General features: G+C 38.5%; 1 protein-coding gene across 4 annotated transcripts in view; it reads right to left on the bottom strand.

The window, feature by feature from the left end:
• akap7 (A kinase (PRKA) anchor protein 7) overlaps positions 1-26,670 on the bottom strand; it is a 54,011-nt gene that overhangs the window by 14,387 nt on the left and 12,954 nt on the right. The window lies entirely within an intron of this gene.

Here is a 26,670-nt window from a genome sequence, read left to right as displayed (position 1 = left end):
CATTTTTCAAGAACCACTATAAAACCAAACCAATCTCTGTTACCTTAAATTATATGTTTATCTCTGTAAAGCTGCTTTGAAACAATCTACATTGTTAAAAGCGCTATATAAATGAGGATGACTTGACTTGACTTTTGTTATCAGTCCCGTTGTGGAGACTCTCTATTCGTTTCAGTGAAATTATACAATAAAATGCACACAAACATGTCTTGATATACAATCTCTGATGAACACATTTGGTTTTAATGAGGAAAAAACCTATACGACGGCAGATTCGAACCCACCTCTGACATGCTTAACAAAAGTTCTACCACGAGACCGTTAGTACATTTTAATAGCGGATCTGTGTACATAATCACTGTCTTGAAGAATCTGTATAAAATAAATTTGATATAAGGATGAAATTATTGTCCCATGTCAATAAATTAAACTATGATATCAAGAAATCAGTTTCAATAGTACATTGTTATTTTTATTCATATCGTGAATAAATCAATTCATATCAAGTGTAGTGTAAATGGAGATATCAGATATGGGTCACTTTTAACAGATGTAAGCGGGTTATCAAAAAAATCGGATATAGTAAAAAAATGGGAATTGGGCATCGAGACCTGTATTGTAAATGGAGATTTATTCAGCTGTTGGTGTGAACAGCTGTCGATTTTTATGTCGATTTTTGAGACATAAGTGTTTATTGAATCGATTGTAAAATCGATTTTCCATGTCTATAGGCAAATCCACGGACAACTAACAGGCATTAGGACGAACGTAAAGAGGGCGTAAAGTTTCGTGCAACATTCTCGAAAAACAATAAGCAGAGTGGACTGTCAAAACATCAATGACAAACATCACTGCAGGCTTCAACATGTATACATCTGGATGATGAAGCTGCATATGCCCCTCACAGTTGTAGTGCTGCTGGGATATGGGAACTCGCGATCGCACAGTTTGCATACCACCTTGTCCTTCTTCATAGTTTGATCTATATAGGCGCGTAAAATTGGTGGGAGTTTTCTTTTTAGCTTTCGCAATGGCTACAGCACTTTTTCTTTTTCTGCTTGTTTGTGAGTTTTGTTACATCTATCTTTTTTATTTGTTTAATTCGTAGTGTACATATTTGGTTAAAATCAATTCCCTATTTTCATTTTCGAAACTTGTGTGGGTTGTTACGATCGATTGTGCAATCGATTTTCGAATGTAAAGTGACAGCCCTACTCAGTGGTGTCTGACCGATATATCGGCAGTTATCGGCATCAGGACACATGTTGTTTTATCTGATAAGTGTGATAAGCTCTCATTCTCTGTCTTCATTAGTTCAGCGTTTGTGTCTAATACATTACCAGAGAGACATTTTACAGTAAACGGTAAATGAAAAAGTATTATAGTGTTTGGCTTATGCAAGAGTCTGGCTAACACAATCTCATGGCAGTTCATAACTAATTTATGTTTGCGCATGACCTCACTCGTATGTTTTCGTCTGATGTTTCTGGCCCAGTGACGGGTGTGTTCAGGGGTGGAGCGTCATGATAACTTCTTTATGATAATCGTACATTTTTGTATAATTCACATAGTATGAATTCATATGAAATCGCCACCTTGTAACAGTTGCATTTCCCAGTGTGCTCAGGTTGTTATTAACGCTATAATGGTTTCTCATTTACTACTGACATTCAGCTAATACCCATTTATATCCTTTAAACAAGTCTTCGGGTATATTTAATAGCATGTTGGTTAGTGTTAGTTATAGTGTTGGTTAGAGTGCTTACTTCCATTTTATGTTTTCAACCATTTCTTTATTTGTGTAAAATACTATACTACGATTACAGAATCAAATAGTTTAAATACACAATCTAAAAAATAAATCAGTTTCTTTTTCAGGTTTACTTTTTCATCAAGTTCAAATTATTTCTGTAATATTATTTCATGTCAAGTCCGATTTATTTATATAGAGCTTTACGCAATGCAGATTTATTTTTAGCAGCTTCAGGTTTTGTTTGTGTGAACAAGCCTTAAATCTGGAAACTGATCTTTGTTGGTGATTCATCATGCTTTTTAGCTTTGTCTTTATTCTGAAAGTTTGGCAAATCAGCCACAGCTCGAAATAAAATCCAACAAAAATGTGAATCATACACAGTCGTGTCCAGCATTCGTGTGGCGAGCCGCTGAAAGCGAAAAGCACACACACACACACACACAACCCTGTGCGTTTGGGAGCTCTTTTCTCTGTGTATATGTGTGAGTGTGTGTGTGTGTGTGTGTGTGTGTGAGAATCTCTGGAGAAGAACTGCACAAGGTAATCAAATCTGACCTTACAGAGATGAACTCAAGAACTCAAGGCTGCAGTTTCTACTCTGATGGATCACTGTCCTTCAGTTCATCTCACACACACACACTGATCGGCCTCCATACACACACTCACACGTCTTTAGCAGAACAGCATCAGCTCTCTCCAGGATGTCAGACAGCACTGTGTCCGTGTGTGTGTATGTGTGTGTGAACGTGTATTATTTATTAGCATCCCACAGCTTTAGCACAAGCCTCTCTCTCTGAGAGCATCACACACACGCTGGGCTCTCGCTGTGACCCGTCAGCTTCATGAACACACTGTATTCCTGAGATCCTCCCTCTATACACTCTCTCGTGTGTGTTTCTGCTGCCTCGCGCTCTTCCCCGTCACGTGAGCTGTAAGTAGGGCACGGGTTTAGTGTACACATGTGCACTCGTCTCCTTCGCACTGAGTTCATCTGAACAGAGATGGATTACGCTCCTTCGACTGCGACACGCATCCTAATGTTGAAATAACGTGGAAGTATGCAGCAGTTTTCAAGTGCACACGGGCATTCATAACACAGAAGCAGCCTATGCTCTTAAAAACACAGAGGGGTTTCACAGTGATGCCTTAAATGTTGAAATAACATGGAAGTATACGGCAGATGCCTTAAAAGAAGCATTTTTTAATAATCTCAAGAACCTTCTTCCATTATAAAGACAAGAGCCTTTTGTGGAATGGGAAGATTCCATGGATCTTAAAGGTTCCAATAAAGAACCTTGATTTTTAAGAGTGTGAACAAAAAAAGACATGTATATTGTGAATAAACGAATAATTACAACTAAATGCAAAATATTTTTTCTTTTCTATCACATCGTATCACAACTAAATATGTGCGCCCTGAAAGTCAATTGATTTCTATAAGCTTCTCTACATCATTTAAAATGATTGAAATGCAGCATGTAAAATTACAAGAATCTACACAATACCTTATATTGTTACATGATATATTGTTACATCCCTATATCGCAATACAAAAAGGCAACAATCTGTATTGTGTATAGTTCACCCGAAATAAAAATTAATGAGAAAAAAATTCAAGTTTTGAGAGTTTTAGTGTCATTACTACATTAAATTACTATATATAATGTTGAATATAATGTACAATAATGCACTGGGGGAATATTTGTGTGTCCTGATCATGCCAAACGTCTGATGTTACCCATTAGAAAATGGCCTACATTATTTTAAAAATATCTAGTCAGTGGCAGAGTGCAAACATATTCATCTAAAATAATTCAGTATTTCAGCTTGAGAATCATGAATATTGTTATTCTGGTGTCTCTATTGTCCTGTGCTTTGTGTTTCCAGCACCAAGTCCAAGCCTGTTCATTTACACACACAATGTAAAAACAAATCTAACATTTTAATCAACGGTAGATTTTTTGTTATCCTTTTATCATACGTTTTGTAGTATCGCAATAATATCGTATCGTTCATGTATCGAATCGTGATATGCGAGTATCGTTACACACCTACAACTCATAACTCACTACAGACTTGCTTTCTGCTCACTGATCTATAAACAGATGCATCATATGATATAATCTATATAATAGATCAGTGTTTCACATCGAGACGCCCGCGTCACAACCTGGTGACTCGTGAATCATCTACAATCATGAAAACACACATTGTTTGCTGATTCATGTACTCAGAACAGTTTTCCACAACACTTCTCCTCACTTTCACAGTACAATAACAGCATCCATCCATAGAAACACAACGATCCTCAGCCTAATTTCAGACCTGAATGCATCACATCTAACTGGTGTTTGAGTGGGTTTGGTGACACACACCCAGAGCACATGACCTGTCTTACGACCACACACACTCCCACCTGAAGATCCCGATCAGTGCAGAAATCACCGGCAGAGTCCTCTGATAACCAACATGCTTCCCAGCTGCACACACACACACGCCTCCATATGCATGCACTGCAGAAAGACACGGTCTGCATGAAAAAAAGCAGCGCTCCTCACAGATGCAGGGAGAAACGATTCTCCCGAACACTTACTGAGCTTGTCCTGCGGTCGGGAGAGCGGGAAGCAGCACAACTGCCCCATGGTCCTCTGCGGATCTGTGTTCACGAGCAGCGGCGCTGAGACCCAGCCATGCTGAGAGAGGCAGAGAGCCTGTGACTGTCTCTCGCTCCGCAGAGATTATGCAAGTGTGTGTGTGTGTGTGGAGGAGGCTGGTGGGAGATTGGACGACTGTAGCTCCACCTCCATCCTCATGCCAGCCTAAATAATTGCTCTGGAACGGACAGAAGCTTATTGCTATGTGTGTGTCTATGTGTGTGTGTGTGTCTGTGCGCTTGTGTGTGTGAGTGCTTAGTGAACTAGAACAGACCTTTAAACATGCATCTGGCTGCTGCTCACACACCCAGAATCCAGGGCAAGAGATTTCTGCACAAATAAACACAGCAGTGTGTGTGTGTGTGTTTGCACTCGCTTCATTAAATCACAATTTAATCTGACATCAAATGCTCTGACAATTAAATTACTCATATTACATTTGACAGTGACTATAAGCCATTACATTACTAATTAGTCTACGGCACAAAATAGCAACTAATTGGGTTTTACGATTCATTAACAATACTTGTATTTTCAACAAAGAGCCTGTGAGAGTCATCTGGAGCAAAGATCAGCTACAGGACAGACAGACAGACAGACAGACAGACAGACACACACACACACGTTTTACTTGGCTAAAATTCTCTAAATGGAAAGTTGGGACAGACTTGTGTTCTTTTTACACACAGATAGTCATACACTAGTTATCCAGTGTGACTACAGACTGAAATGACACACTTCAGCTCTCCTGCACATAAAGCTATTAATGGGATCGTTCCCCCAGAGTGATCATCTGTCCTCATGTGGAGCCACAGAAGAGAGATGCCTCAGTGCTGTTCCTCATATACAATGGTGACCAAAACGGTCCAGCTCCAAACACTCCAAGAGAGTAAGTGGTGCCGGTCTGAATGACACGAGGGCAAGGGAATGAGTGAATCTCCACGTTTGGGGGAACTAACCCTTGAAGGAGCGTGATGTGAATTAGCCAATCAAATCAATCCTCCGGTACACATCCGGCCTCTGAGAGCAATGTCACACGCCTCGGACTCCTGCTATTACTGACTAATGCCATAAATGTTATGCAATCTTACATAACGAGCACACGGTCCAAACTTTATGAAGCCGAAGTCCAAACTGAGAGCATTATGAGAGTCTGTGTATGATAGATCATCGAGTTTTCTGCGTTTCACACAGTTAAATGCAGTTTAGGATTTTCTTTACATTTTGTTTGTATTTTAGTTGAGTTTTAGAAAGTTTCTCTTTGTAATAAATACTAGGGCTGTCACGATTATCACGATAAAATTTTATCCAAAATAAAAGTTTGTGTTTACATAATATGTGTGTGTACTGTAATTATTGAATTATTTTGTATACATAAATACAAACATATGCATGTATACATTTAAGAAATATTTGTATTTAAATACTGTATATACATTTACACATAATTTATATTATATTATATATAAATATTTTATATATAAATAACACATTTTTCTTAAATATATACATGCATGTGTGTGTATTTATATATACAAAATAATTATACACAGTACACACACAAATATATTATGTAAACACAAACTTTTATTTTGGATGTGATTAATCGTTGCTCAGCCCTATACTTCATAGTGCTTTATTACTACTTTTTTCCTTGTCATGTGTTGTAGTAATCATCATAATTTATCATCCGAAAGCTTAAACACTGGAAATGTTTCCTGTGAAAACTGCTGTGAAACTGGACGTGGCATTATCATGGAAACGCTACTTTAAACCTTTTAGTGGCTCGATTTTTGTGACATCGACTTCAAATTTATTTGGTTAGACGTATGGCTTTGATTTTCTGTCAATTTTAGAGTCCGCATTATTTAGTAAAATATATATTTTGCATAAAATAAAGTTTATTTCAGTGTAGTTGCTTTATAGTAAACTTTGCTACACTTTCATGGTTTGAAGTGCTTCACTTCTGCTTAGTGCCTTTAAAAACGACCATCTATTCCAGCATTCATATATTACAACCGTTTAAGTTCAGATAGATCTATGATGAACAAGAGGGGCAACTGATGAGATCATTTGTTTTTGAAAATGGACATTTAACAATCAAATGATTTTTTTCAGTAACACATTTGCTGCACTCTGGTTTATTGAGTTCAGAAAACACTGACAGTCACAGATTAATTCACTCAAGCGACTCTGTTTGGCATCTTAATGGTTTCAGCTTAGCTTTAGCCTTTTGTCCTCACTGTGTCATCACTGAAGAGGCTGGGAATGAAATAACTGTGCAGACGAATAATTATCATGTCTGTACTGGATTGTTGCTCTAGTTGGGCTGAAATATATGCCAACCTGAAGACTGGCGCAGAAAGAGAGATATTTGAATCAATTTCTGATATTCACATTTCCAAAGCAAAGCAATTCAACAACAAACAGTCATGAGAACTAGTCTCTCTCTCTCTCTCACACACACACACACACTTCAGTATTTTGCAAGGCTCGACGTTAACACCGCTGTCGGGGACAAGTGGGTTTTTTGAAGGGGCGAGTGAAAGAGAATGGTAACAAACACTGCCCGTCAATAACAAAAAATAATTAGGGAATCAGTAGTACACGAGAATTACTCTGATTTAATACACTTAGTGTAAGAGGCAATTGATAGTGGATATAATAATATATAATGTACTGACGGTTACAAGGTTGCGTTATTCGCAGCACACAACAAAATCAGTTAATTTACTGCGGTAAAAAAATCCAAATGTGGAGTTCTTATTGTAATATTAATAACATATGACACTGTTAATCAACCTCACACGACCAAGAGTTGTTTTCCTGAATACCATCACGATTGAAAATGTGACATTGATTTCCTACAGCAGTTCAATAAACCGTTAAAATTAAGCCACTTATATTTTGGACCCAATATTGACTGTTTTTGTTCAGTTTCAGCAGTGAAAATTGTTCCAAGCAAACCATAACGCATCTCACAGCAACACTCATCCGTGTTTTCATTACTGAATGATTCAGCGCTTTGAACAAATCGATTGAGTCAAAGATTCATGACTCATTCATAAACAGCTTCCTCATTCTTTAATGAATCAGTCGTTTGAATGAATGACTCAAGGACTCATTAAGATGGTCACTTTGCCGCCACCTACTGGCGGTTTAGTTTCATGTTTAAAAGTTAATGTCGAGCCCTGGTTTGAATAAAGGCCAGCTTGTACTTTTACACGCAAGTGTGACGCAAATTTAGTCACCAGAATTTAACGCGCACCGCCCGATTTGTGTAGCCGCGTATATTTGTACGCAGAGGGTCGCACATGCGCATTGAATTTGTTTTACACTAATCAGTTTTTCCACAAGGTGGCAACACTGTCCCGGGCCGTTGTTTCACAGTAGAAAACTAAGCTAAAGAGACGGATCAACATGAAGGATAACATGAAGGGCTTTGTCGATGGGGATTTAAGACATCTAGGGTAAAAATTCCCAGCAAGAACGTTCCCCTAACATTTCCATATGGTTCCTGATAGGCTTTTTTTGAGGAACCGAATAAGATACTTCTGGGAACACAATGGGAATGTTCTATTAACGTAAAGAAAACTTTCCTGCCTAACCAACAGAGATGAGCTCTAGGATGTCTGTTCAGTATTTGATGACACATCGCAAAATTAATCCAATCTGTAAAGCTGCTGTGAAACGATGTGTTGTGAAAAGCACTACAAATCCCATCACTCGATGCCACAGTATTTCATTACTACATTACTGAACACAGGGTTTGTACAGAAACTGTCAAAATGTAATTTCAGGACTTTCAAGAACTTTTCAGGCACTCATTTTTGTTTTTTGTTTTAGGACAGCAATCAGAGCTCTCAACTATCAAACAATATCTTTATTATCTTTCAACTGCTAAAAAAGGTAAATATATAACTAAAAATAAACTAATAAATGGTACAAATAAAGTGCAGCACATGCAATGACTGTTGCAACTTTAAAGGATACTATGACAAAGAAATCGCTTTCCTTATTCAAACCATTTTTTTCCTCATGAATATATGATCTAATATATGACCTAAAGAATGAAAACAGTATCATATACTTGGATATTTATATGGCGGGTTGCAGCGTTGATTTTGTGGGAAAAGATAGTTTTATCAATAAAATTAAACACTAATTTCACATGTATTGTCTTTCAATAATTCATGCACTTTTCAAGTACCTTTTCATAAATATGGCTGTTTCCGTGACTTAAATTTAAAAGAGTCAAGTACTTCGAGCACTTAAAGCACCATGTATGAACACTACATTCAATCTGTCCATCAGGACTTCATTACCACACCACTCAAAGCCCAACAATCAGCATAACAAAATACCCCACTGATCAGGACTCTTGACATTATTACTTCACACACACACACACACACGCCACATATCGACATAGAGTCACTAACCCTGGATTTTCACACCCCTGGCATCACTGCATGAAAACCAAAGGTCTCAGCCATTATTACAAGTAACGCACCATCAATCATCCCCATTACATAAGTAAATGTTGAAACAGTCATTGCTTATTCTTCACAGCTGTTCTGATAAAGCCCTCATGCCTCACACTAGCACTGAATCCTGAAGCGTTTGGATCCTGTAAACAGAGGCGTTCATCTCTCTCTCTGATCTGTGCTTTAACAGACACGCTGATCAATACTGGCCAAAGGTGCTTTCACATGACAAACACAGAGTTCATCTGACATCACACTGACACACTGAGAGGCTCATGAAGCAATCTCCAAACAGATGATGAACAAGTGACACTTACAACATCTGGACATCATTAACCAAATCTAACAGGGACTAAATTATTTGTATGTTGCAACTTGATATTCAGAGTGTGAACTGAACGGCAAACTTAAACAGAAACGCACAAGAGAAGCGTTATGAGGACGTATTTCCTTCTAAAACAATCAGAGATTTTGAAGACTGCTGTAAAGCCAAAACAATCTGTTACTTTAATTTCCTATTATCACTGTAAAGCTGCTTTGAAACAATCTGTATTGTTAAGAGCGCTATATAAATTAAGGTGACTTGACTTGACTGGTTCTTGGGAACGCATGTCATCCAGGGATTAGAGAGCCGAGCTTATCCTAGATGAGCTGTGGTCAGACACTGTCACATTAACCACGCTGTCTGTGTGTGTGTGTGTGTGTGTGTGTGTGTGTGTGTGTGTGTGTGTGGCAGTGACAGCATGACTGGATTCAATCTCAAAGAAGATAAAACATCTACGTAGCAACTGTTACAATAATACGGTCACCAGCTGTTACAACAGGACAATTTACTAAAACTAAATGTATTAAATGGTGGATTTTAGGAATCTTGAGCAGGGGATCAGGGCAGAGCATGCTGGTATATGCAGAATATCTACATCATTCTGTTGCCAACGATGGCAGGGCTCCAGACTAACTTTTCCACCCGGTTGCACTGGTGCTACCAACTTTCTCAGTTGGTCGCACCAGCATATGATTTGGTCGCACCTTTTTTTTTTTTTGCTACATGCCATGGGATTAATCAATGCATGCTGATGAATAGTGGTCTTAATCTGCATACCCTAGTTTTGCACTGATGTAAAAAGACTGACAGTGACAAGACCTCATGTTAGCAAAATGTTTTATTTTTTAACTTAAAAAAACTCTCAAAAAAAAACTATTAAAAAACATGTATGTTCTTTTCATTTTTATATGCCTTATTTCCTGAATTCCTAATTGGCGCATTTCACCATCAGCAGAGGTGGGTAGAGTATCCAAAAACTGTACTCAAGTAAAAGCCTATAAATTAATGTAGGCTATATTTCCAAAAAAACGGATAATGTCATACTTTGTAGTAGTGATAAATCGAATGTAGCCTATCGTCCGGTGGAATCATTCATTCACAGACAGCATACAAAGATGTTCAACTAATAAAGATCTGCATCGCTGACAAACATATGATGAATTTGCAGGTTTGCTTTCACTAGACTGTAGGTCCACGGCCACTTCATCCAACGCTCTGCTGATTCGCGAACCGATTTAGACAGACATGCTAACTTGTTTGATGAAGTCTTTGAACACAATCGACACAGAAAAGAGTGATTCATTTGTGAATTGAGCATCGCTCATGCCCATAAAAAGATACAGCGCGCTTGGAATAAACAACGCATGTAACAATATGTATTGCATTAAAAATAAAGGAACGAGAGGACCGTCGCCCAACGTAACGAAGTAAAAGTAAAGTTTTTTCATTAGAAATGTAATCGAGTAGCACGGCGTTCGTGGTTCGACTCGTCGAGGCTGTTTACCAAAGATGACTCCGCGATGGTACTTTCTTTATAAAGCATAGTATTATTAAACTTTCTGTACACTTACAAAGTTCTCAGTGCTTCGGATTATATGTAGAGACCCTCATTAAGCTACCGTGTTAGTGTGGGGCTATTTTGAGCCTTGTTAGTGGTATTAACTAGCGATCTCTTTTTACTTATTATATACCCCATATACTAGCGTTATAAGCTAAACAGTTTTTAGAAATAAAACTCTTAACACTCGATTATCATGAAAATAAATCCCAGAGAACAGTCGACTCGGTACCAATGTGTTATTACACTCCAGGTTCATTTTGTCCTTTAAAAGGACAATCTCTCCACAAAAAAAAATACTCAAGTATATGTAACCATTTACCATCAGTGTGCAATGCGCGTGACGTGTACGTTCGTCAATAAATAAACTGCAAGTGTCTTGCGGAAGAACATTGTAGCCGGAGCTACTTCTCTCCGTTAATGTCTATGGCGAGTCACGCAGGCACTGGGCAACTCCACAGCCGAGCCGACCCCGGGATAAAATAGTCAGAATATAAACACTTATTATAGGCGTACCGTAGTGATTCAGGATAAGTCAAAAACACGGTTTGGAAAATGGATTCATGATGTACTCGTTCATTTTGAACACAAGTTACGGACTGCAGCAGCTGCTGATACAACGGCGTTCTCTTTCGCATGCGTGAATTTAACTGAGTAGTAAATGACCACGCACTCGCACAAATGCGACCACATAAACTTTTAACTTGCACATTCTCAAAAAATGGTCGCATATGCGACTATTTTGATCGCAATCTGGTACCCTGGATGGGCATTAGCGCTGGGCGGTATGAGCAAAAATTTATATCACAGTATTTTTCTAAATTATACCGGTTTCACGGTATATGACGAAATTTTTTTTTTTTCAAGCATGACTGTGTTAACCACATTTACTACTGATTGAGGGAGGAAATACTGCAGTAGATTGACTCAGAATGCCTTATTTTACTTTCATGAATGAATATTGTAGAAAAATTACACAATAGTATTAATACAGGTTTGCAGTGTTTACAAACAGGCACCAGCAGGAGGCGCTGTAGGAGCGGCAGATACAGCGGTTCCCCCGGTAACAGCTGTACACAAAGCGGTTTCCCCGGCAACGTCTGAACACAGAGCAACGCTCATAAACGTTGCTTTATCAGGAAAGATTAAATGAAAATAACCTCGAAACTTTTCTAAAGACCGTCAGTTCCCTTCAAAGACACATTCACATAAAAACACCCACGTCGCGCTTTGACTTAGAAACGTGCAGTGCTCATGTTTATTCAACAATGTCAAAGCCTTTTGGAAAATCTATTTGTTGCGGGCAGTGTTGATATTGTGAACCAATGCATGGGAAACACTGTAATATTTGAAAGCTATCAATTATAGTTTAACCTATCCATGTTCACGTCACACTCAGTAACAGACACGGCTGTGCATCAGTGCAACAGTGAAAAGACCCTCTCAAACAGCGTCGCGCCGCATTCCCAATGTTATTTAAGCGACATACCCCAGTATTGCGGTATATAAAAAATTCATATCATAACAAAAATAAACACCGGTATTCTGTATGAACCGGTATACCGCCCAGCACTAATGGGCATTCAAATATTACATTTACATTCATGCATTTGGCAGACGGCTTTTATCTCACATTCATGACGCAGATTTGATTAGTTCCTGCAGGGAATTGAAACCATGACCTTGTGTTGCTAGCGGCATGATCTACTGTTTGAGCGAGATGATTGAATGTGGTTCTGTGTTCTGATGTACCGTACAATACAGTTGTCTCCTATGTAACAAAACACCAGAACTGTGAGGATCGGAGTGGATACACTGTAAAAAAATATTTTTGAAGCTAGAAATTAGAGCTGTATGATTAATCTTTAAAAGATGGCGATCTCGATTCAAACACTCACGCAATCTTTTTTCTAAATTACAGCTATTTGGCTCTATGTCTATTAAAGCTTAGACAAGTACGATCACAGCGAACATTCAGATCTGATCCTGAGAGTGAGTCGTCATGTATAGAGATGAAACCGCTTCACTAACAGTCTTTTCACAGTATCATTATTTCTGTCTTACAGTAACTCAAATTATCACAAAAGAACTGGTGTAGCTGACGTGAAGGTCCGCTGTGGGTTATGACATCTTGGTTATTTCGGTGGTTAATGTTTATTTTAATTTTTTTGACCTTATAGTTTAAATGTGTATCTTTGTATTGTGATAATTTCATAATTTGGTTGCCATTTGTATTTTATTATTATTCAGTTTATTTAACTTGAGTATCATGTGACCCGTGCTGATTATTTCACCTGGACGTGTTAGCGTCAACGGAATGGTGAGATGTGAAACTCAGACACCCATGCTAGTGCTCCTGACTTAATCTACTGTTGGTTACCAGGCGAATATGGTAAAAGTATTAATATTTTGTATATTATGTTTGTGTTTGTAGTGGTGACGTGTGTAAAATTATGGTTTGTTTTCCTTTTGTGTCTAGTTTTCACGGTGTCTCTTGAACAATGAAAAATGGACATCAGTACTTCTGAAGCGTGGACTGTTTTGTAACCAGCGAGTAGTTACAACTGGGATAAAGTTTATAGTTCAGATTTAAACACTGATGTTTACAGTAGTGATCAAAATAGAGGAAATCACGTTTTGAAAGATACTTGATGCTTCAAATAGATTGTATCAGTTACCTCAAGACAAATGACTGTTATAAATGTGTTTGTCATTGAATCATTCATTCAAGCGATTTGTTCAAAAACCCTGAATCATCCAGTAAAAAAACAAGTGAAGTCTTTATTAGTGAGTCATTGAATCATTCATTCAAGAGTTTCATTCAAAAATGCTGACTCATCCAGTTATGAAACAAGTGAAGTCTTCACGAGTGAGTCATTTATTCAAGAAATTCGTTCAAAAATGCCGATTCATCCAGTAATAAAACAAGTGAAGTCTTTATGAGTGAGTCATTGAATCATTCATACAAGAGATTTGTTCAAAAATGCTACTGTCCCTACTATATAGTAGGTGAAAATCAGTATGTGACAAAAGAAGTGTCTGAATTCACAGTACTTATTAAAGAGTAGGTGAAAAGTCTCAGGATGACACTACTTCCGGTGAGATTCTGAAGTGTGCATCTGATGGACACTTTACTTACTATCATTTATGAAGGACAGTGAAGCAAGAAACTGACGCTGGTAGGTCACATGATAATGAAAACATGGTGAATGTGGTAAGTCTGGATTACATTCATACTACACACACCCATACTATACAGAACATAGGCTACTTTTTTAGAGTTCGTGAATTACTTATTCAATATAAGTACCTACTCAAGAGAATATGCGGTTTCAGATGCAGCCTCATTATTTATGAGTGAGTCATTGAACAATTCATTCAAAATTAAAAACATTTTTTTTTAAATAGACTGCAGAAATTAACATTTTGACAAAACCTAGTAAATGACATGTAAATAAACTATGTGCTTAATAACTGGAGTATGCTTTACATGTAAAAACTATTTCAGTCTTTCTACTTCAAAACTTCATGTTACTTGCCGTTTCTTTATAATTATTTGTGAAACTTACAAGCAATTTCTGAGTTGAAATGGTTTCAAAATAAGTTTTTTTCCCATTGTATGTTAGGAGAATGTGTTGCTTTCTATAAATATCTGCCCTGGAAATAAATACTTCATCAGTGTGTAGCTGTAGGAAACGACTAATACATTCATCTAATTTATTAGCCTCATTAGCGTGTGCCAGTCCAGATGATCATCTCACAGCAGGAACATTACATCTGGATAATGAGCTTCTGATGACTTTACACATCATATGGGCTGCTCATCTGTCTATATCAATAATCAAAGTCTCATCTCCTCTTTAGCTTGACATGACCATTACCACCGCATGACCCTAGCAATTAAAGTAAATGCCCTCTTATGATTGGCTGACCTCTTCGCATGTGAAATGAGCAACTAACCATGCCCACACAGAGTTACTGAATAGATGTTGATATGTAAATATGGTGGTCATATGTTAATGAGCTGTTTTTTGTTTTTTTCATAATCATAAACAAGCTGTTTCTCAGATTGATTTCAGTACATGTTCTGAAGTAAAGAGGAAGTCTCTATACTATAAAAGAGCAAGAAAATCCGTGTTTGCTCTCTGTCTCCAGTGCAGATCTGCTGTGGCTTCTGCATCCAAACGAACACGCTTGCTGAAGCGATCGAGCAACAAATGTGTGTCAGTATTCTGGGCATTAGAAAGACACCTCAGGGCTAAAATTAGACCGAGCGTATTGATCAGAGCAGCAGGAGACTCTCACAGAGAGACTATTGATCGTAACTCGGACCAGAGCAGATATATAAACCGCTCACCACACGAGTCTCCATTAACACACACTCACAGACAGATAACAGGAAACGGTTGACTGTGGCGAGTAAATAAAATGGACGGTTGGCCTGGAGTTTTATTAGGAACTAGTAAATAAATCATGCGCTAGTCTTTTCTTCCCTATTGTGTCGTATATTCGTGTGAAACGCTTTAGGAACAAGAACAAATGTGGGCGGGGATTGAGTGTGTCCGTGAGGAATTGATTGGATGGTTGTTGTTTGCTAATGGTGGATCTTGTGTGATTGACAGGTTGCCCCTCCCTCGTCATCAGAGAAGAGATGCTGCAAGAGGAAGTTATTCTGATTCAAGATTATTATAAGACATGTGAATTTAACACAATAATGATGTGCACGGAGAAAACATTTATAATAAACACTGCAATACCATAAAAACTGACGCTCTATACAAGCAACGTCCTCAAAGCTTCTGATCTACAGCGCTTGATGTCTATCATGGAGCAATCAGTTACTAACAAGTTTATCGTGGACACTATACAACAAATGAAAGCTGAAATGTTATCACACTTTGACGCAAAAATGGACAACATTCAGTCAAGCTTAACGTCAATCCATGGCTCTCTAACAACTTTAGGAGCTTGAACACAGGGCCAGCTCCAATGAGGACAACTTATCTGACACACAAAAACACCTGAAGTCACTTGAGGGAGAAAATTACTTCCTGCTGGATAAACTGGATGATGCTGAAGACCGAAGTAGGGCCAACGATCTTCGCTTCATTCATGTTCCTGAAAAAGCCGAGGGTAAAAACATCCACGGATTCATCGGCGGCCTAATCCAACAGCTTTTGGTTGAGGAGAACTTCCCTGTAACTCCAGCTCTAGAGAGCGGGTCCACCGCTACCCAATGCAACAATCACAGAACCAGAAGAATTTTGCTCCGAAGCCTATCCTGGTGAAACTCCACAGTCTTCAGGATAAGTTTAAAATCCTACGACTTGCCCGTGAAAAAGATGAACTCAAGTATAAAGACAATCGTGTCCACATTTTCCCGGATTTCAGTACCAAAAGCATCGGGTGTTTGATGTTAATAAAAAAGAAACTCCGTGAACTTGACATGGATTACTCCTTGCACTATCCTGCCACGCTCAAGATCATATCCGATGGTAAATCAGTGCTGTGCAAGAACCCAGGGGAAGCTGAAAGGTTTCCTCATGAATTACAACTTTTACCTGAATGACGGACTGCTCCTGTCTTGTTTAAGTTAGACTATTGACAAAAAAGGTTCTGGTTGTTGCTGATGTTTGTTTGCTTGCAGTAGCGTAATCGGGACTTATTTGCTCACATCTTGAAGATTCACATGATATGGAAATTACTTATAAATTTTTTTTCTCAGACCATAGTGAGACTTGTTATTTTTTTTTTTTCAGCCTATATGGCTGGCTTAAAATGAATCTCGTGGCTGATAAACATTACTTGTTTTTTTATTTGCCTAGGCCATTTCTTACTGAGGCCTATTACTATTAGGCTGTTTATCAACTTTTCTTTTTTCTCATTTTCTAGAGCCTACAGGCTGTCTCATAATGAGGTCTCTACACTGGGAAACATTTTGATACGTATAAAGCATTCCCAGTTATTAGTCTGCGGTCCTAGCCTGCATTATTTTTATTATTATTTTTTTTAAAATGAATTCTAGGCTATGCCTTTGTTTGTCCAGTTTGTGTGTTTCTGTGTGTGCATGGAGGTATGCGTGTGTAAATGTTTGTAAATATCTGTGTGATATGCTCTCCCCTTCGCCCTTTTCTCCCCGTAGTCTATTTATTTCTGAAGATTCAGTATAGCTAAAGGTTTATGTTATTCATTTGAATATTAGGAGTTTGGCACATCAAATTGACTTGCTAAGAGCTTTGCTTTCTTACAATAAGCCCAGCGTCATCACATTTTCTGAAACGTGGCTGAATAGTGATATATCCAATGCAGATGTTAAACTTGATGGTTATACTCTTTATAGAGCAGACAGGGGTACTCGTGGTGGGGGAGTAGCCACTTACATCTCTTCTCATTTATCTACTGAACTCATCCTAAAAGAGAGAGCTGTACATTTTTAATGCTTATTTGTTAATATTGCTTTTCATGAAAACAAGCAGATAACTATAGGTAACATCTATAGACCTCCGAATTCCCCAGCGGAATCGACAAATTGTATTCTTGCTACTATTAATTCTCTAGACCATGCAAACGAGTTGATTTTACTGGGTGATTTCAAGCGTAATTTGCTAGATCGTTCATCCTCTCATGAGAAAAATGTATTTAATGGTCTAAACCTTACTCAACTCATTACTGATCCGACTAGGGTAGTTAATAAATTCAAGTCTCTTCTGGACTGGATCTTGGTTACCCGCCAAAATAGAATCTCTCAATCTGGTTTATTACATGATTGTTTTAGTGATCACTTAATTGTTTTTCGTGTTTGGAAAATAAGACTACCCTGTCTGCCACCTAAAGTAATTAGGATAAGGAAGTGTAAAAAACTGAACACAGAGGCTTTCATCCAAAATGTATTAAGCATTAACTGGTCCAGATTTCAAATAATCCCGTATGTTGAAGACGCCTGGAACTTCTTTCTTCAGAGGTTCTTAAACTCATAGATAAAACATGCACATTGAACATCTGTGAAGGTCAAGGGTAGTCATCTACCTTGGATTGACGGTGATTTAATACATTTATTTAAACAACGAGATAAAGCCTGGGTCAGATACCACACGACAAAGGAAGCTTTTGATTGGTCTGAAGATAAGAAATTAAGGGGGCTTTTACACTGGGCTCGTTTGCTGCGGTCCGAGCCCGGGCGTGATTGTCCACGGCGCCCCCCGTAGTGTTGGTCTGGTTTCACATTCAACTTGATTCTATCGAACTCTGGTGCGTTTGCGTGCATCTTACCTCATTGCAAACGTGCACGGCGCATGATAGAAAACACAACCCGGGTCAATATATTGTGTTTTTTATTAATTTGGTGCTAGCTGAGTAAACAATGCAGGTTAACTGTGTGTGTGTTTCACATAAGCTGTCTTTCCACTGCTTGCATATGGACTCTTTTGAGGAGACAGTGGATTTCCATTAATTTGGTTAAATGTATAAATGTAAATGTATAATGTAAATGTACATAAATGTAAATGTAAATGAATAAATGTAAATGTAAATTTGTTGCCCTGATTGCACGCACTATGCGTGAATACACTGCAGACTCACTCTTGCTCGTATCCAAGGTAAATCTTCATCCCTTACGTGTGTTTTATTTAACTAAATACATCATAATCGGCTAAAACGCATGCGCAGGATACTTTACTTCCTGAACAAGTGCGTACCCGAGTCTGTGTTGCTTTCACATACACGCGAATAGCAGCACGGTTCGGGAGCAACTGAACTCAGACCACCTCCTCCAGGTAGTCTCGGGTTCGGGACCCAGTGCGCTCCCGGGTCCCATGACAGCGTTCACATTAGCGATTTTTCATGCGAACCGTGCCCCGTTCCAAACTAAACTGCCAGTGTGAAAGCCCACTAAGAAATTGAGCGTCAGCGTTAGTTCTGGCAGGCCAAGTAGTCAAGATGCTGCTAACGCTATTGGCCGACAACATGGTCTCATCAGCGATCTGCTCAGCTGAGCTGCATCAGCGCACCTGCTGTTCATCTCCCCTCGCTGCGAATGACTTCGCTCAAATCAGGGCGCCCTATTTAAACAGATTCAGTTCGCTCCTAGCTGCTTGCTGCTCGCTCTCTGCAACCCACCACCTCCCCAGCTCCTCCTTGTCGTGTATAACGTGGCATTTGCTTTATGTCATCGTTGCTGCTCTGTTCATATGGGGGAATAGTTCTGCTCTCCCAGTCCTGAACTGTGAGCGTTCCCTAATGCTGCTGCTGTCTTCTGACTCTCTGCTATTTCATGGTGCTCATGAAAGGTCAGAGGACTCCCTGAACAGAGCCATACCGCCAAATTTCATTATCAACTTGATTGCAATTATCAATAAAAATGTTCTAAATCATTTTTTGCATGTGTGTTCTTGACTTAATGGACCTGACAGAAATGCCTGTACAACTAAAACAAGGAATGCAAAATCGAATTACTATAAGCACTCCTTGTCAGATGACTTCAAAAACCCTTAGCAACTCTGGAAGAGACTCAACTCCGTAATTAACAAAACCAATACAAGTCTTCCTTCCAAACTTAGAATTAACAATAACATTATCACTGATCCTATCTCAATGGCCAATGCCCTCAACCAACACTTTTCTTCTATTTGTTGTTGTCAATCATCTGAGCTCTCCTATTCTAGCATAACAAATACTGTAAAAAACTTCTCTTTCTCATTTTCAACAATTCATCCTTCTGATGTCCAACAGGCAATCTCAGAAATAAAATCTTCTAATGGCGCTGGTCTTGATGGTCTGGACATTAAGTTTATTAAACTCTCTTCTCACGTCCTAGCTTTTCCACTATGTGATTTATTTAATTTATCACTTTCCACCTGTGTAATTCTATTAATGTGGAAATTTGTGAAAGTAAGACCACTACATAAAGGTGGTGATTCACTTGATGTCAACAATTATAGGCCAATTTCCATAATCAGTTATGTAGCTAAGATATTCAAAAAGCTTATTGTAACGAAGATCATGGTTCAGGCAAGGAGGAGGCGGGAACAAGCGAACATTCAAACATTTTAATAATAAAATAAAATAAATACACAAACAAAAAGAACCGCCAGCAGCCCCTCGCGGACGACTGCTGGCTACCCAAAATAAAACACAAACACAAATAAAACACAGGCCTCTCTCGATCTCCACAGTCATCGCTCCTCCTTTATGCGTCTGCTTCTCCGTGAGAGATGCGAGACAGGTGTGGCGAGCAGGACAAGGCCTCGCGCCGTTCTCTCACGTCTCTCGGCCTTGTCCTGCTCCCCACACCTATTTTTAGGCAACTGTCTAAATATATTAATGACTTTTCCCTTTGACCTTTTCACTCTACAACAACAGCCCTAACAACATTTACCAATGATATTTTCTCTGCAGAAGATAATAACAGGTCTACTGGTGCAATCTTTATTGACCTTACTAAGGCGTTTGACATGGTCAATCATTATATTCTTCTTGACAAACTATATGCTATTGGTCTTTCCAAATCAGCTGTTCTCTGGTTTAATTCATATCTTCATTACAGTTGTCAAAGTGTGCTTTTTAATGCTGCTCTCTCCCAGCCTAGAATAATGGAAACGGGTGTCCCTCAGGGTTCTTCCCTAGGGCCCCTTTTATTTTCCATTTTTATAAATGATCGCCCACAAATATGCTTAGACTGTCAGATTCACCTGTACGCAGATGACACGGTTATGTATACATCTAAACATGATATTTCGAAGATTCAAACCTCACTTCAATTTGATTTCAATATTATTCAAACATGGTTCTCTTCTAATCTGCTTTCATTAAATAAAAATAAGTCTCATGGAGTGCAGATCTGGTTAAAAAAGCATGCTATAAGCAACATAATTCGGTAAAACTTCATTTTACAGTACGTGCACTTTCAATGTACTTGCAGTGTTCTTAACACAAAAGTAATGAGTAGTGTAAGGTAACTACCTGGGTTAAGTTAAGGTTTAGGGGTAGGTTCAGGGTTAGTACCTAGTTAGTGTCATTACTACAATAATTACATAGTATGTTCATGCGAAACAGGACTGTAAAACAAAGTGCTACCAATAATTCCTGGATGGTACACCTCTAGAGAATGTGGAGGAGTATAAATATCTGTTTTATACAAGACTCCCAACTTACTTTCAGACCTCGTATTGATTCTTTTGTGAAAAACATAAACTGTAGCATAAGAATGTTATTCAGCTCAATTAATTGTTTTACAAAACAGATTAGATTAAAAATGATTACTCAACTATTATTGCCTATAATTGATTATGCGAATGTTGTTTATCAGAACACAGCCGATACCAATCTTAAACCTTTGAATGTGACCTATAATAGTCTACTCATCACTGTCAAATGTATCAGTCACTGAAATCTTCTTTCAGTAAATGCTAGACGACAGTTTCACTGGTTGCAGTTTGTTCATGAATGTATTTTTTCAAACTACCCATCCTATTTGAAACACTTGATTACATATCAATCATCTTATAGCCTAAGAGACACTGACTCTTTTCTTTTCTGTACCAAATATATCCATAGAAATTGGGAGGAGAGCCTTTAAAGTTAAAGCCCCTTCTGATTGGAATGGTTTACCTATCTTTCAGATCTATCTCCTCTGTTCACCAATTTAAAGGGATAGTTCACCCAAAAATTTAAATTCTGTCAGTAATTACTCACCCTTTACTTTACCTTTAAAGGGTTAGTTCCCCCATTTAAGACATGAAGTTGTATGCAATCATTACCAGCACTATAGTGTATACACACTGACCCACTCTGTTGTCACCCCCCTGGTCCGAGTTCTGACCGCTGGAAGTTTTTGAATGAAGTAATCCCGGCTACTTTCCGGGGCCACAAAACTGTGCGTTTTTACGTGAAAAAAAGATTTGCGTTTCAAAGCTTGATTAATTTAACGCAAAAAAAACACGCCGGGCAAAATTCATACCTCAGTTTTAATGCGGCACTATTTTCCTTCCGTTTCTATCAATCCGCGCTGCTGTCAACGTCAACAGTGCGCACGTGACGATTAGCTGTTGATAGCGCGACTCGCCGACAACATGTCCGACTACGAAACTTCAGATGATGAAACTAATTTTAGCACAGTGTCAGACGGATCAGATGAAGACAGTAATTTTAACTCAACGACAAAGGGATATCTTTATGAACCGGAGTATACTGATGCCGAACTTGAGCAGATGGACAAAGAACGGGAAGAGAGAGAGCGAGAGGACAGAGAAGTTGTCCAATCTGATGCTGGGCCCACCACAGCTGTAGCAAGAGGCAGGATGAATGACAAATGGTGTGTTCAATCAAATATTTTTCACAGCAAATTGTAACAATATATATATATATATTTTTTTTTACACATCTTTTCACGTGTTTTATAATGGAGTCTAAACATCATCTTGTTTACCGTACAGTTTAGACATGGGATCATAAAGTTAGTAAATAGAGCTTACCCGTGGTACTGGTACAGCAAAACTCTTTAAAATCATGTTTTTTCCTTTTCCTCCTTGGTTGGAGATGTAATCGTCTTCGCTGAAGTGAGCACTACACACACGAAAATCCTTTATTCGAGATAATTTAGCTCCCGCTGAGTAGCCGATGGCAACCAGCCAAAGCTGTCTCATATTCATATTTGATACAGGAAAACGATGAAATTTGAACTTTGATCCCGGCACATCCTTGTTGTCACAGCCTGGGAATTTACAAGTTCGCACCATTGTTAATTTAATATTGTTTACCTTGTTGTCGATCGATTGTGTAAACACTATGGAAGAGCTGATCGTCACGTGCGCACTGTTGACATTGACAGCAGCGCGGATTGATAGAAACGGAAGGAAAATAGTGCCGCATTAAAACTGAGGTATGAATTTTGCCCGGCGTGTTTTTTTTTGTGTTAAATTAATCAAGCTTTGAAACGCAAATCTTTTTTTCACGTAAAAACGCACAGTTTTGTGGCCCCGGAAAGTAGCCGGGATTACTTCATTCAAAAACTTCCAGCGGTCAGAACTCGGACCAGGGGGGTGACAACAGAGTGGGTCAGTGTGTATACACTATAGTGCTGGTAATGATTGCATACAACTTCATGTCTTAAATGGGCGAACTAACCCTTTAAGATGTCTCTTCTATGTATCTGCATACAAGCTGCAACTGTTTTCCTCATGCTTGATTTAAAATTTTTTTGTATATATATAAATGACCTTAACTGTTTATTTTCTAATATCTAATGGTTGTATTGGGGAAGATATGGGAGGTTTTGGTTTGATGGAGAGCTTTTGTCTTTGTTCTGTTAGTATGTATGTATGTGAAGTTTGTTGTTCCTGAGGTCCCCTCGAAAACAAGATGTCACATCTCAAGGGATTTTCCTCTTAACAATAAATTTGACAAATAAACATTCTCAAGTGTGCAAGACAGTACCGAATCTTATTGAAAAAAACAGTCGAATTCAAGCTTTCCATGCTTAATTTTGACCTGTTGATCAGATTACTTCAGGTCTACACCACCCTTTTATATTGAGCTCAATCTGAGCAGTCTTTTCAGTCTGACTAAGCCTATGTAAACATAGATGTAAGTGACATAAGCAATTCATATCTACTATATAGAACAAACGTGTGCATTTCCTGAAGACTTCGACCTAGGCGGAAAATAAACCATCTGAAATAAATGTAGGAGGACAAAACTTTGTTTTATTCCTCACATTAACTCACCAAAACAAAATCACTGTGTCACTTCATGTTTTTAGCAGTTTGACTGAAAGATGCACACTGATTGACATCATATCTGATGCTGCGAGAGACTCGACGAGCACCGGATAATAACCCTCTGCTGGATCGCTACTGTCAGAAACACTGCTGGTCACTGTTCTCATCTCAGACCCTGACTAATAATAAATCACAGTTCTTCTATGGTATAATACTGATACAGTATACTATGGAAACCACAGCAGTTACTAACTATGGGATTCATTCTGATGCTAACACAACACGATCACAGTTGTACTGTAGTGATATTTGGCACACATCAGGCTTCTGTCAAAGATAACGAGTGCTTGTAGACTAGAGGATCAACACTGACCCCTGCTGTCATCTGTGTGATATCACTGACCATAACCTGCTGACTGACCGAGTTCCCATCAGTTACACCACCAGTCTTTCCCATTCTCACAGTCATTATCTGCATCTGAACTGAGAAACACTTTACATTGCAGTGCTCATCTATCAGATATTACACATCAATACTAGTAATAAAGTTACTGTCAGTCTGTAGCTCAAATTCAATTCAAGAAAAAATACTGTACATTTATAGGACTCATATTTAAGCTGATATAGCAGATGATGAGAAAACAATGAGAGAAATAGACCGGCAGACAGACAGATAGACAGATGGATGGATGGATAGACAGATAGGTGCTTTACATTAAGGTCTTAGTTGCTAACATATTTTAGTTGATGTATTAACACTCTATTGACTCTTATTTTGATATTGTGTCTTGTCTCCTGTAGTTCCTGTATCCCTGCTCTGGCTGTGTTTGAAATCGTCCCCTATACCCTTGAATAGGGCACTATTTGAGGGATCAGCCATTTGTAGTGGTGTCTGAGTGTACAACTGATTTACGCTCACTGTGACAATCAGGTCAAATGAATTCCCGCTTCTGACCAGAATGGCGCCGCAGCCGAACCATGCATCCGTCCCGTTTCCATGATATAGTTCAAGATAAAACTTTTCATTACTACTAGAGCTGCCACAGAAACTATACAATCCCAGCAGTCCTTCCAGTGCACTCAGTGTCTGAATTCACTCACTCGTTTTCATTCACTCCTTCAAGTGGACTATATTAGTGGATTAATGTAGGGAGTAGTGAATGAGGGTATACAGGGCGTTTTCAGACACAGCTTCAGTGTTTTGACTCTGAGAGGCGCGTTTAGGACAGCACTTACAGATCCAACCTGAAAAATAAGCCTTTTTAATGCTATGCGAGCATAAGAAACTTCATTATCACACTTGCATGACTGAAACAGTTGCGCGAGAGGCCTTTCAAAGATGGCCGCCGAGTCAAATGACTCGCCTTAAAGAGACTTTGGCTCTGTTTAGTTTCGGTTTCCTTGGTTATTGATTATGGCCTTGTTTGTTCCTATGGTTACGTATGATTTGCAACTGTTTCTCATTATGTTTGCCTTGTATATAATTGTTACGTTCACACCATTGTCATAATGACAGTAGTCTCGAGATGACGTTTTAATCAGAGCTGTTCACATCCTTGGACTGGGATTTGTGCGTTTCTATGGCAACACTATCAATGCCTAAATTAATGTGCAGTGGTCAGGTGGTACAAGGAGAGTTCTCAGAAAGCTCTCAGAAAACTCACATCTGACAAGCTGCAACTACGAGCTCTACGAGGACTTGGAACGGTTTTTACAAGTTGAAATCTCGTAATTACTGTAATCACAACATGGCGTGATTGCGCCTATACACTATTACTCCCTGTTCAGTTTGGTCCCTCGTCGGTTCTCGTTTATTATTATTATGTGGTTATTGCTCTTCCCTGCCTGAGCTCCTGTGTTTCTTCCCAGCATTCAATTGTTCACTTCTTGTTTAAGTTAGATTAACATTATCAAATAGCTTACAGCATTTGATTTTAAAAATGTATTAGTAATAGTTCAAGTTAACTAAAACTAATAAATGCTGCAGAATTATTGTTGATTGTTAGTTCATGTTAACTAATGTTAACAAATAAACCTTATTGTAAAGATGAAAAATAAATAAAGATTAAGATATTCCTTAAGAGTTCATGTCCTCAAACGAGTATCCTGTGCTATTAGCATTAATTCTCCAACATTAAAAGACCAATTTCACTATTTGTACCAGTTGTTGTTCTTGGCAGGATCAACAGCACTGATGTGTGTGATTCCAGGCAGTTCAACAACATGCAGATTATTATTAACGGCTCTACTTAATGTCATGAGCCTGTAATGTAACATGTACGTTTGTGGAGATCAGGACCCCAGACACACCCTGCTTAGATGAATACCGTAGCATTTCAGTGTCAGATTCATTCATCCAGCCACCAGAGGGAGCTGTGTGCCCAATACTGGCCTAGATGTGTTATGCGCACAATGTATTCTACAACTACTCCAATACACAAATACTCAAATAATAATTACAAATACACAGATGTAAATATATGGATGTGAGGTGAATTTGTGTAAGAGTAAGAAGAAGAAGAGAGGGGAGAAGATGAAACAAGCATGTGATAATCAGGTACGCATGTGTGTTGTGTTAGCTTGATATCTGACAAACTGTCTTTACTGTCCATTGTTAGCTTTTCTATAAATGAAATAAAGTACAAGTACACTACAGCTGACACTGTGAAGGATCATAAAATAATCTCAAATCAATATTTCATGTCCCTGTCATTTATGTGGTGAAAAGCAGTGTAATAAGTGATTGGTCTGAACATTATCCTTTAAATGTCCGTTTTAACTCAAAGATGCTTGCTAATAGTGAGTTTAATGAGCTAATAACATATCTCAGCTCAAATCAATATTTAGTGAGGCCAATAGCTGCGTAATAAGCTGGATAATGTACATCCAGCCGGTTGTTATCCCAAAATAAACCTCTTCAGGATAGCACGAGATCCCTACGCTCCACATCAGGGTCCTGATCTTCCTGTCAGGGTGTATTTCGCGGTAACAACCGGCTGGATGTATATTATCCCTTAAATGTGTATTGTGGATCATTTCTTTCCACTAGTCAGAAAGAAGTCAAGTTATGCAAGAAGCAAAATAGCTCAAAATTTCAAAACAAGGGTTTTAACCTGTAGTGTCTTGCCTTAAAAATATGGTACTCATTAAAGGGAAGCTTTCAATAAAACTTGTCTGCCT

This window comes from Siphateles boraxobius, unplaced genomic scaffold (assembly GCF_051911475.1).
Source record: "Siphateles boraxobius isolate OS27281-9 unplaced genomic scaffold, OSU_SipBor_1 8, whole genome shotgun sequence".
NCBI classification, from domain to species: domain Eukaryota; kingdom Metazoa; phylum Chordata; class Actinopteri; order Cypriniformes; family Leuciscidae; genus Siphateles; species Siphateles boraxobius.
The sequence above is the reverse complement of the archived record's forward strand: the minus strand, read 5'-3'. Positions and strand labels throughout refer to the sequence as shown.